Source organism: Tursiops truncatus, chromosome 2, assembly GCF_011762595.2.
Source record: "Tursiops truncatus isolate mTurTru1 chromosome 2, mTurTru1.mat.Y, whole genome shotgun sequence".
Classification (NCBI taxonomy): Eukaryota; Metazoa; Chordata; class Mammalia; order Artiodactyla; family Delphinidae; genus Tursiops; species Tursiops truncatus.
Genome location: NC_047035.1, coordinates 32,876,785 through 32,889,890, shown reverse-complemented (window position 1 = coordinate 32,889,890; position 13,106 = coordinate 32,876,785). Strand labels below are relative to the sequence as shown.

At 49.0% G+C, this 13,106-nt stretch overlaps 1 protein-coding gene across 2 annotated transcripts in view; it reads left to right on the top strand.

Annotated features, from left to right (window-relative positions):
• Nucleotides 1–13,106, top strand: part of GALNT16 (polypeptide N-acetylgalactosaminyltransferase 16) — a 99,535-nt gene that overhangs the window by 1,210 nt on the left and 85,219 nt on the right. The gene's annotated exons all lie outside the window — the stretch shown is intronic.

Sequence of the window (13,106 nt, the reverse complement as noted above, 5' to 3'; positions counted from 1 at the left end):
CCGGCAGTGGGAACCACACGCTGCTAAGCGCGTAGGTGGTTGTGCGCACCCCACTTCAGCCCCTCGGGGGCAAAGGACGTGGGGTGGGTGCGCTGGGTGAGGCAGGGTCGCTAGGGACTTGCTGGACTTTGAGCTCCCTTCTCAGTCCGGGTCAACTTGAACCTGGTTTTTGGGGGGCACGGAGGACTCCCCACTATCACCCCCGGGGTTCTTCGGGTCGGGGAAAGGTCTTGTCCTGAAGGCGTCTCACGCCCCAACACCAGTCCATCACGACGCGCTAACTAGCAGTGTCTGCGCCCAGGCTCGGAGATTGCCTCTCACGAGGTCAGCCCTGCGATGTCAATGCGAGCGGGGAAACCAAGGCGGCGGGGCACGGCGGAGGTGCGGGGGAGCCCCCCAGGCGCTCCGGGGACCTGGGCTGGGGCGTGCCTGTCGCCGCCTCCGCCCGGGCCCCGGGAGCCGGCTCTTTGTGGCAGGGGCACCTGTTGAGACGGGAGGCTCTGGAACCCGCGAGAGGCGCGCTCAGGCGGGCCGCAGTCTTCCGATGGGGGCGGATGGTGGGCGAGACTCTTGGGCGACCCGACTCGCAGGACAGACTGTTGGGCCCGGTGCAGCCTGGCCGGCGGGGGCCGGAAAGAAGGAGAGCAGAGTGAGGGGTTGAGGGTGGGGGAGTGGAGCAGGGTGGCCATTCTGAAAGATCTGGGTCTGGGGAGGCAGGGGTGAGGAGCTCCTGGAGAGGCGCAGGGTCAGGAGGGCAAAGACTTGTGTGGAGTAGACTCTGAGATCTTTGTGCCAAGGCAGCTGAGCCCCAGGAATACGGTGTGTTGTTTGTAGTGGCAGTTGTAGGCGTGGAAGTGCTCTCGTAGTCCCATCCTGCCCTAGATTCCCTTTCTTGTTACCTACCCGGAAAGAAGTGAAAATCCCCTGCAAAACAACCATATTTCCAGGCTTTGCCTGAGGAGACCTTGGGGTTTGTGGGTTTTCCCCAGCCCCACTCCCCCATTGCCAGATCGCCGTCTGGTTGAGCTCTCTGGGGGTGAGCCTGATTAGGTGGAGTGTTCCCTTCTGGGCTGAGGGTCCCTGCCACTAAGACACTGTTTCCAAAGCACTTGTGGATGTTTGGACGGAAGGGCTGATGAGGGAAAGCCTCCTGTGTTAAAGACCCCAGAATGTTGGGATCTAGGTGGACAGATTCAAGTTGGAACTGGGCAAACCAGGAGTGGCCCCATACCCCCAGGGAGCTCCCACAGCAGGGACTCATCCAAGCTGCCCTGTTCTTACGCTCTGAGAGGGCCAGCTCTGGTCCAGGGTAGGCGGGCCTGGAGTGGCAGGGAAGAGGCAGGCTGCCCAGATGTTCTGTCCTTCTCTGTGGTGACGTGATGGAAGGAGGGTCTGAGCTGGAAGAGGAGGAGGGGAGAGAGGAGGGGGAATGGAAGGGAAGAGCACAGAGATACTAACTGCTGCTCAAAGCCTGAGGCTGGTCTCATCACAGGTGCCTCTGCTTCAGAATCCGGGAAAGCCACTCAGACTGAGAGCCTGGGAATGGTGCCGGGGGCTTGGGGGGGCATTGCTGGAGGTGGGCGACACTCGTTTTGAGTGGTGGCAATGGCAGGTCATGGGGGCTGCAGTGAACATCCTCTCGGCCCTCTCCCTGTTCCCATGGGGTTTGACTTACTGCAGATTAGAAGAGGGCTGTGAACTGGAAGCCGAGTGAGTTTAAAGTGTGAAGGAGTATCGGCGAGCCAGGAATGGAGGTGCAGGAAGAGAGGGAGAGTGGAAGTTCCTGGGAGTGAGCCGCGAGCCTTCTCTGGCCACTCGGGGCATAGCCAACTCCCTCGTTGTTCTTAGGCTTTAAGCCCTGAATGTCTGTTCCATAGGCATTGATCCCCAGTCACACCCTGCCTTTGACACAGCCTTGCATTGTATTCCCATATTCGGGGTATTTCGCTTCAGTGGGACTTCCAGTCATCGGCCTGTCTCCTCATTGAATGCAAGCTATCGTGCAGGGACAATGCAGGAAGCTTCTTGCATCCCCACCTTGATGAGCACAGCAAGGCTTAATAAGTATTGTTACACGAGTGAAGTAGGATTTCTGCCCAACTCTGGGAGCAATGATCCAAGCTTCATATCCCACTAATACTTTATTCCAGCTCCAGCTGACTATAACTAGAGAGCCAGGGGAATGTGTGTTCAGCTTCTCTGGGAGGTAAACCCTTTGTTCAACTTAAAAGGGGCAGGTGCAGCTGAAGATTTAATTTCTCTTTGAAATCTGTGGTTAACCTCTCACTGGTCTTCTTGCCATTCCAGAACACGTCTCTGTCTAGTTGGACCAGAATGCGCTGCATGTGGATTTTCAGATTCTTAGGGAATGATGTGGCTAGTCCGGCTGACAGAGGCTGAGAAAATTCAGACAAGCATCATCACTCCCCTGGGGAATCAGAGAGCTGAGCTGGAAAAGGGAGGGTCTGCATAACAGCCTGGGCCAGGAGGCAGCTCCGTCTTCACAATGTCTGGGTGATTCCAAGCCAGCCAAGTTGTTTCTGGACCTTGGAGACAATTGTTTGGCATTGCAGGGTGTCGGCATGGCAACCGTATGGCCCAGATATCTCAGGGAGGTCCTAATTTTTAATATTCTGCCCTGTTGTCAGCCCATGTGTCATAAATTTTGATGTGAAAAATTGGTTATAGAATCTGTAAAACTAAAGGGAGATACGGACTTCATCCATAAATGGCTGCTATGATGTGGCAGGGTTTGTGATTTTTCCATGCTGTACGTATGGGCAAGGCAGTGGATGTGGGGATATCCACTTGAATCTACATTGATGCTCACTGGCTCTGGACTGCATCCAAAGCAGGAAGTGGAGCAGACACAGCTGGCCTTCAGCCTTTAGGACTCACAGTCGGGAAGAACATTTGTGGTTGGTTTGGTTTTCCATATGCTAATTCTCTAATAGGCATGGGTGGGATGCGAAGGTGTTACATGGAATTTCACTTTACAGACATATTTTTAAAAGACTGTCCATTGTGGGTATTTTCAGGATAGGTGTACTCATTTGCAACGTCTCCTATTTGAAACCATGAACGTTTTAGGCAAGAGTTTTCCTAAACTGGAGTTTTTTATCCTACAGTTGGGATACTGCTGAGTGAGCATGGACAAAAACTTACATCTCTGGACCTTGGGTATTTTATATGTTAAATTTGGGTGAGGGAAATTCCCTGGTGGTCCAGTGGTTAGGACTCTGCGCTTTCACTGCGCAGGGCATGGGTTCGATCCCTGGTTGGGGAACTAAGAGCCCACAAGCCTCACGGTGTGGCCAAATAAATAAATAAATTTGGGTGAAATGGTTTGTTAGGTGTGTTGATCCTTGGGTAAGCTGATGATAGCTTCCTTTCTAGAAGCAAATAAATGGCTTTAAGAGAGTTCTTTTGAATGGTGTTGTGAGATTTGTGGCTAGCTGAGGGATACCCCTGTCCAGAGTTGGTCCTGTAGTAACCCCTGAGGCTGCACAGGGATCCCCACTTACCTAGTAGAAGGGAACAAAGAAGATGGCTTTTCCAGCACTGTTCTCTGAGAGCAGAGGCTTCAATTAAAATAAATATAAATTAAATTATATTTAATTTGTGTAGGTGCCCAGTTCTCTTTGCCCCACAGACACCCCCAGTTCCCTTTGCCAAAATGTCTGAACTGAAAGAGCTTGGTTTCCCATCCCGTTCCAAGGAATGGAACTGTGGCTAGCGGGTAAAAGTTGCAGGGAGAGAGATTTGTTTTTACCAGAAGCAACACTTTCTCACTGAGCTGACTGTCACAGGAATGGTCCAAAGGCTGGCCAGGGTTTCTCTTCACACTCCCTGTGGCCAGGTCAGCGCTTTCTTCCAGCAGCAGTGGGAGGAGGAGAAAAAGGCCCGTGGTCCTGACTGTCTCGGAAGATGTTAGACAGCTCTGTAACCGAGTCTGAAATAGGGCCCAATTATTATACTGCAAGAGACCTGGCGCCCTGGGAAGCAAGGCTGGCTGAACACACTGAGGCCAGGGAGGAGGGTGATGAAAAAGAAACCCATAACTGCCACAGTGCTGTCCCCTCCCTGTTCCTTTGGAGCTGCCAAACAGGGAAGGAGAGGGGGCCAAGGCTGGTCAGAGGCAAGGCTGCAAAGCCGGAAGTGCTGGTCTCAGGCTCTTTCCTGCTCCCCAGAACGAGGCCCACAAAGGTTTTCCACCCACCTGAGGCCCCTTGAGTCTGACCTTCCCATATACCACTTCTATTTCCCTCATCCAGCCTGGGGAGAGTTTCCAGGTGGCCTGTCCTGCGTCCCGGGGCCTTGCCCATTGCTTTCCAGGGCGGTGCCGGCTGGCAGTGCCCCTGAGCTGTGTTTATGGAGGAGACTGAAGCCCAGGCCTGCCTGGCTCCCCAACACCCTGAATTTCAGCCACACCCTTTGCCAGTATCTGGTTAGAGACAGTAAGGCCACCGGAGGACTTCTGTGAACATTTCAGAACCGGTAGGAGTGGCAGACAAGGGGTGTTTGGGGACAGAGGGGGCCATCATTATACTCTGTAGGCAAGATAAGGCTCAGGCCACAGCTGGGGAGACACCGAGGCAAGTCTGCCCCAGGTATGGCCTTTCCACTTTTCTGGACCTATTAGGAAGAGCTGCAAGTTTAGCCTAAGGGCACCAGTGCCACTTCCTTGCCATTCCATGAAGTGAGGTGTGGCTCCGTGGAGATGAAGACAACACTGTCTCAGAGCACAGGGGTTGGGGGGGGGCGGTGACCACATCTCTTAACATGCTCCAAATTGTGGGCCCTGACGTTGCGATTCACCCAGGCCCTAGCTAGGCCAGGTCCAGGCAGAAGGAAACGGCTCAGGATGGAAACGGATGTTGGCTACCAGGGATGAGGAGGTGAAGGGATAGAAAGAGGATGCAGAATGAAGGCCAAGTGATCCCTCTTCCAGGCTCAACCCTACTCTCAAGGGGCTGTGTTTCCATAAGTGAGTCACTTCCACTCTCGGGGTCTTAGTTTCCTCATCTGTCAGATGAGGGTTGAACTAGAGGATCTCCAAGGTCCCTCCCAGCTCAAACCAACTTTGACCTTTTGGACCCATTCCTGCAAAGGTGAGGTGGCCCCAGGCCAGGGCTCGTGGTCTGATGGTGCTTGGATTAAGGAGAATAGGGCCGGGGGTGAGGTGTACAAAGACCAGACCACTTGTGTTCAGAAGAGCATGAAACCAGTTCTCATAAGGAATAAACTGTACCAAGCCCACCCCGCTCTCTTCTCTTGAAACACTGTCTGATGGAGGGACGCAGCTCGCCTTCTGCTGAAGGAGAATTCCATTGTATTTGTGCGTGTCTGGGAGGCATGCAGACACATGTGCAGGAGTGTCTCTGGGTGGACTTCAGACTCGCAACAATCCGGGAAGACCAGAAGGACTTTGCAACAATCTGCAAAGACCCCTGAGTAGAGAATTCATAGTCTCAAGCTCTTGGACTTTATTCAGAAGACAGGCATGGAATTAGGCCACAGCCTAGAAATCCGCTTTTTTTGGCCTCATTGCGAGGCATGTGGGATCTTAGTTTCTCGACCAGACATCGAACCCATACCCTCTGCAGTAGAAGCTCACAGTCTTAACCACTGGACTGCCAGGGAAGTCCCCGAAATCCACACTTTTTGTAAAAATCAGTTTAAGGAGTTCAGAAGGTTGTCCATCTCCTGGTAACCTTCAGGTTTTCATAGGTTACATATACAGCAGATTAAAAGAAGCAAGATGAGGGCAGAGCTAGGAGCTGCTGATACACTGAGAAGTGACAGGTGACAGCAAAGGACCAACCAGCCATGTGAGGTTGGAGCAGCCCTCCTCCCACAGGTACACACTGGTCAGAAGTGCTGAAGGCATCGTTTATTCCTTCACTTGACAATTATTTACTGAGTACCTACTGTGCCAGGACTGTTATAGGCTCTGGGGATAACAAAACAGGCAAAATCCCTGCTCTCAAAGAGCTCACATCCTAGTCGGGGAGACAGACCATAAATAGATATACTATACAATGTGTTAGGTGATGGCAAACGCTATGAAAATAAAATAAAGTGGCAAAAGGGGACAGAAAGATGAGAGAAGGATGGCCAGAAAAGGCTTGTTGGATAAGATGGTGTTTGAGCTGCAGCATGAATGAAAAGAGTGAGCCATGCAGACATCTAGGGAGAGAGTGTACCAGACAGCCAAAGCCCAGGGCAACTATCTCTACAGGGTAAGCAAGGGTAAAAGTGGCCCAAGGTGAAAGCCCAGATCATCAGGCCTTGTAGATCATGGCAAAGATGGGCTCAGAAACATGTTCCTGAGTCATCAGGAAGTGATCAATTACATTCAGTGTACTGGCTTGGGATGTCAGGGAGCTTATGTCATTCAGTTCAGAAAGATTTCCAGCAGTGTCGTCAGATATATTAGTAAGTGTTGGTTCTTAAAGAGGTAACTAGGTTCTTTGAAAAATGTTCTATGGCTGGAACACTTCATTTCCCCACAATGTGAGATCAGTGAGGTACTTGTGTGTCCTGTGTGTGTGTGTGTGTGTGTGTGTGTGTGTGTGTGTGTGTGTGAGAGAGAGAGAGAGAGAGAGAGAGAGAGAGAGGAGAGAGAGAGAGAGAGGAGGCTGGTGAGGGGGGACAGAGGGTGCTAGTGCCTGAAGAGATTTAAAAGACAAAAGATAATGGAGCCCTTGTTGAAATGTTGCAGTAGGGCAGGACGGGAGGCTGCTCTTGGGGAGAGTTTTGTGCAGGAAGGAGAATTCCTCTGTGCGCTGGTACCTGATCCAGCACCCCTTTGTTTCTTCGTCTGGTTCATCGTGTTCTCTTCAGGTGCATTCGGGACTCCGGAAAAGATGTTTTCTGGCAATGCAGGAACTTGGAATTCTTGCCCTTTCCTGCCCTCTTCTGTACAAACAGACCCTGGAGGCTGAAGCATCCAGGACCTTCCCGCAGACAGGGAGGTGGGCACCTATGCCTGGGTGGACACCTGAGGCCTGGCAGAATCAACGACCCCACACAGCTTTTTGTTCAGGCAGGAGGTGGGTGAGAGGGGCTGCTTTCTGGAAGTGGGCTCTGCCTGGGCCTGTCTGAGGCCATGTGCACAGATGTTCGTGGATTTCCCAGTGCCCGGGAGACTGGTATGATGGGGCTTCATGTGGCCGGCAAGCTGCAGCCATTCTATTTTTGTGGTTCAGGTCACACACCTTCAGTCCCAGAGCCCTGTAAGTCATGCGCTTTTAGACACCGCTTTTCAGACTTCAGATTTCCATCCCTTTATCTTCTTACAGCAGCTCCGGCTTTTAGCTTCTTTAAACTAACTGCTGGGGAGGGCTTCTGACATTTCAAGGTCTTTAATTTCAAGAGGGTCTGGCCTTGATGCCAGAGGGAACCTATGTTGCCTTCCAAAGTGGCCAAGTCAGTTCCAGGGGGCTTAGCTTCTGCTGCCTCATAAGTCTGCGACCAGATTCTTTGCTTGGAAGCCATCTTTTCCCCTTCCTGTGAAATCCCTTACTGGGTGCTGGGGGACAGCTGGCGGGGGGTATGGGAGGCTGGAGGCATCATCCCAGCGTTTGGGGTAGAGCCCAGCCTGAGGCTCAAGGAGAAAGAAACTGTGATTGATTAGTGATGTCTGCTGTGGTGCTGGTGGCTTGAAGGAGTAAAGTGGTAGGACTGAGCCACAGCCCCCAGATAGTTCACCAGCCCAAGAGGCCAGAGGAAGAAAGGGAACCAAGGGACAGAGCGCACCCTACAGGGACCAGGGAAGGCGATGGAGGACCTTCTGGAGCCACAGGCCAAGAGGGATTCCAGATAGGAGCAGAGGTGCCCATAGTAACGTTTTAGTACCATCTTGGTGCCACCTTGTATGGGCATGAAAATGGCAAGGGCCTTCTCCCAAAACACCAAAAGGAAATGACTTGCCCCTGGATGAACCCCCAAATTGCCCACCCCTGGTTTTTTGCAAAGCAGAAACACAGCATCACCTAGACAACCCTTCCAGCCAAGCAGGGTCCCTGAACCACACCTGGGCAGGGGCACAGAGCCAAGTTGGGGTGGACTAGCCCAAGAACTGCAGAGCATGGAGCCTGGGAGATCTGAACACCTGTGCTGGGACACAGCTGAGAGCAAGCCAAGCTGAGAGAGTAAGAAAGGGCCTGGTCAGAGAATGAAACCGGTTGTGAGGCCCACACCTGAGCAGGAGTGTTCAGAAGAGCCAGGCCATGGGTTCCCTGAACATAGTCACAGGGGCTCTGATGGGAGATGGCAGCTGCCCACAGGTAGGGAGAGCCCTGCAGGGTCCAGACCTGCACTGACCAAGGTCAGCAGCCACCAGCCCCATGTGGCTATTGGGTGCTTGAAACGTGGCTAGTGCAACAGAAGAAACTGAATGTTTAATTTTATTTAATTTTAATTGATTTAAATTTAAAAGCAGACACCCATTTCAGTTATTGGAAAACTTCTAGGAGTGTTTAGAAGAACTTCAGTATATGGAATCTACATTTTCAGCTGTAAATTTTATGAAATCTCAATATAGATAAAATATTTCGGGTGAAAATTTAGTATCTTGTTTTTAATTTGATTTTTAAAATATTTATTTATTTGGTTGCACTGGGTCTTAGTTGCAATAGGTGGGCTCCTTAGTTGCAGCTTTGTGGGCTCCTTAGTTGCGGCTTCATGGGCTCCTTAGTTGTGGCATGCGAACTCTTACTTGGGGCATGCATGTGGGATCTAGTTCCCTGACCAGGGATCAAACCCGGCCTCCTGCATTGGGAGCGCAGAGTTTTACCCACTGTGTCACCAGGGAAGTCCCAAAAATTTAGTATCTTAATTGAAATGTGCAGACTTCCCTGGTGGCGCACTGGTTGGGAGACCACCTGCCAATGCAGGGGACACGGGTTCAATCCCTGGTTCCAGGGGGATCCCACATGCTGCGGAGCAACTGAGCCCGTGCTCCACAACTACTGAGCCTGCGCTCTAGAGCCCGAAAGACACAACTGCTGAGCCCAAGTGCTGCAACTACTGAAGCCCACGCGCCTAGAGCCTGTACTCCGCAACAAGAGAAGCCACCGCAATGAGAAGCCCGTGCACCGCAGTGAAGAGTAGCCCCCTCTCGCCTCAACTAGAGAAAGCCTGCACGCGGCAATGAAGAACCAAAGCAGCCAAAAAATAATTTAAAAAAGAAAGAAAGAAAGAAAGAAATGTGCTATGAGTGTAAAGTACATACTGGATTTCAGAGACTTAGTACAAAAAAGAATTAAAATACTTTACTAATATTTTTTATATTCTGTGTTGAAATAATATTTGGATATATTGGGCTAAATAAAATATATTATTAAAATAAATTTTACCTGTTTTTTTCCTTTTTTTAATGTGGCCACTAGAAATTTTAAAATTATATATGTGGCTTGTATCCTGTTTCTTCAGACGTCGCTCGTCCTTACATGTGTTCACGACCCCTTTCTAAAGCGCTATGAGGTTGTCAGCAGAAGGTTATATATAAACTAAAGAATGTGGCTGTGTTCCTAGCTTACCTTGACTTCAGGATGAGTACTTTCTGATCCAGCTGCTGCTGAGTCTTTAGTTCCTAATTCACCATTATCTATGGGCACAGACACCTCCCAGTCTGGGCCCTCATCCTTATACCATCATTAAAACCAAGGTCAATGTTTTCTTTCAGTGTCTTCTCTTTTTAAAGTCCCTTCTAGGGCTTCCCTGGTGGCGCAGTGGTTAAGAATCTGCCTGCCAATGCAGGGGACACGGGTTTGAGCCCTGGTCTGGGAAGATCCCACATGCCGCGGAGCAACTAAGCACGCAAGCCACAACTACTGAGCGCCCACACCTAGAGCACATGCTCCACAACAAGGGAAGCCACTGCAGTGAGAAGCCTGCACACTGCAATGAAGAGTAGCCCCTGCTCGCCACAACTAGAGAAAGCCGTGCACAGCAACGAAGAACCAAAAGCAGACAAAAATAAATAAATAAACCCAAACAAACAAACAAATAAATAAAGTCCCTTCTAGACATACAGATGGCCAAGAAGCACATGAAAAGCTGCTCAACATCACTAATCATTAGAGAAATGCAAATCAAAACTACAATGAGGTATCAGCTCACACCAGTTAGAATGGGCATCATCAGAAAATCTACAAACAACAAATGCTGGAGAGGGTGTGGAGAAAAGGGAACCCTCTTGCACTGTTGGTGGGAATGTAAATTGATACAGCCACTGTGGAGAACAGTATGGAGGTTCCTGAAAAAACTAAAAATAGAATTACCATATGACCCAGCAATCCCACTACTGGGCATATACCCAGAGAAAACCATAATTCAAAAAGACACATGCACCCCAATGTTCACTGCAGCACTATTTTCGATAGCCAGGTCATGTAAGCAACCTAAATGCCCACTGACAGACGAATGGATAAAGAAGATGTGGTACATATATACAATGGAATATTACTCAGCCATAAAAAGGGATGAAATTGGGTCATTTGTAGAGACGTGGATGGATCTAGAGACTGTCATACAGAGTGAAGTAAATCAGAAAGAGAAAAACAAATATTGTATATTAACACATATATATGGATCTAGAAAAATGGTACAGATGAACCAGTTTGCAAGGCAGAAATAGAGATACAGATATAAAGAACAAACGTATGGACACCAAGAGGGGAAAGTGGCGGGGCAGGGTGGTGGTGGTGGGATGAACTGGGAGATTGGGATTGATATATATACACTAATATGTATAAAATAGATAATTAATAAAAACCTGCTGTATAAAAAATAAGTAAAATAGGGCTTCCCTGGTGGCGCAGTGGTTGAGAGTCCGCCTGCCGATGCAGGGAACACGGGTTTGTGCCCCGGTCCGGGAAGATCCCACATGCCGTGGAGCTGCTGGGCCCGTGAGCCATGGCCACTGAGCCTGCGCGTCTGGAGCCTGTGCTCCGCAACGGGAGAGGCCACAACAGTGAGAGCCCACGTACCACAGAAAAAAAAAAAAAAAAAAGTAAAATAAATTCAAAAATTCAAATAAAAATAAAATTGAGGTATAATTGAAAAAAAAAAAGTCCCTTCTAAACTCTTGCTGTGATGAAAATCGGTTTTGGAGGAGAGGTAAGAGCAGTGGAGGCAGGGAGCGTTTTTACTCCCTTGGAAACTAGAGGGATTAGTTCCAGTCTGTTGCTTTTGGTGTTTTGTCTTTGTCCTGTTAGAGCCAGAATGACAAATAGGTCTCAGCTCTACTGCCACCTCAGAACCTGTGGAAGTGGTGTCCTGGAGCACTGTGGTGAGAAGGATTCTGAAGCTGCATCCAGACTGAGTGGGAAACAGGCAGTTGATTAGCCATGTCTGTAAAGGGCAAGTAAGGGGACTGTAGAACATGTACATTGTATTTACTGATCCTGCATTGATGAAGCTGCCTTATCCGAGAGATTTTCTCCACTTAAAGCACATGCTTTGGGACTTCCTTGTGGTCCGATGGGTAAGACTCCGCACTCCCAATGCAGGGGGACTGGGTTCAATTCCTGGTCGGGGAAGTAGATCCCACATGCATGCTGCAACTAAGAAGTCTGCATGCTGCAACTAAGAATTCTGCATGCTGCAACTAAAAGATCCCGCGTGCCACAACTAAGACCCGGCGCAGCCTAAATAAGTAAATAAAAAGAAAGATATGCTTTAAGACATTGACCACTTTGAAGAAGCAGGGATGAGGCTTGTATTGAGTCAGATGTGCAGAGGAATGTTCTTTTTTCTCCCTTTGGACATGGTACATGTTTAATATACAAGAGATGGGAAATCAAAAAGGACCTGAAAAATCACCCTAAAACCCACCATTCAGGCTTACCACTATTAACATTTTGGTGAATAATCAATTCAGATCTTTTTTGGTGGATTTTTCTTAGTGAAATCATACATTTTATCCTGCTTTGTACCTGGTTCTTTTCATATAACACTTTATCTTTCTATGTCACCTTTCTATGTCATTGTCTTCTTCCAAATATTTTTTAACGGCTGCCTAGAATTTCAGTGGGTGAATGTTCCATAGATTATATAATCACAGTTCATAAATGATGGATATTTACATTAGACTGAACAATATGAAACTGTTCTTTTTAGATGAAAAATAGTCAAATGTTCGCAGTTTCATATGGTTCAACCAAATGTTCTCCTGTTTTTTATTTTCGTGAACAACACAACAATGAATATCCTTGCAGGTAAATCTTTACACATAGCCTTGATTAATTCCTTAGATAAATACCTGGAAATGGAGTTGTTGAATAAAATATCAAAAAATAAAGACATAATCTGATAGGGCTGGGATTAGGGTGAGGTGAGTGAGGTGAGCGCTGTAAGTGCAGGGCTGGATCCTGTCTTTAAAATTTTAATATTTGATTTAAGAAAATATTTCAGGGCTTCCCTGGTGGTGCAGTGGTTGAGAGTCCGCCTGCCGATGCGGGGGACACAGGTTCGTGCCCTGGTCCGGGAGGATCCCACATGCCGCAGAGCGGCTGGGCCCGTGAGCCATGGCCGCTGAGCCTGCGCGTCCAGAGCCTGTTCTCCGCAACGGGAGAGGCCACAACAGTGAGAGGCCCGCGTACCAAAAAAAAAAAAAGAAAATATTTCAGTAAAATATAATCTATGTTGATTCCTGAATTTTTTTGGTGCCCCTTTACATTTTGCACCTGAGTTCCTCACTTCTCTCACACTAATCCCAGCCCTAGATAACAGTAGTATTTACCTTTTTGAATTGTTATGATGAGTGACTGCGCGTAAACCTCTCAAAACAGCATCCACGGTGAGCACAATAAATGTTGTGTGCATTTCCACTCGGAAGGCATTTGTTTTCTAGTGCGTGACAAGCACTGAACTAGAAGTTGGGGTGCAAAGGTGAATGAGCCCCGGCTCCTGCTCTCTAGTTGCTTGGGCTTGGAAGGGAGCTGATAAGGGTGGGGAGGTCTGTGGGTACCATCACAGGGCATGTGCTGAGTAGAGCAAAGTCTTTGCCTCCCTTGCTGAGAGGGTGATGATGTGGCTGAGACTTTATTTATTTATTTATTTCACAAGACAACTTCAATTAAAAACTTTTATTACAT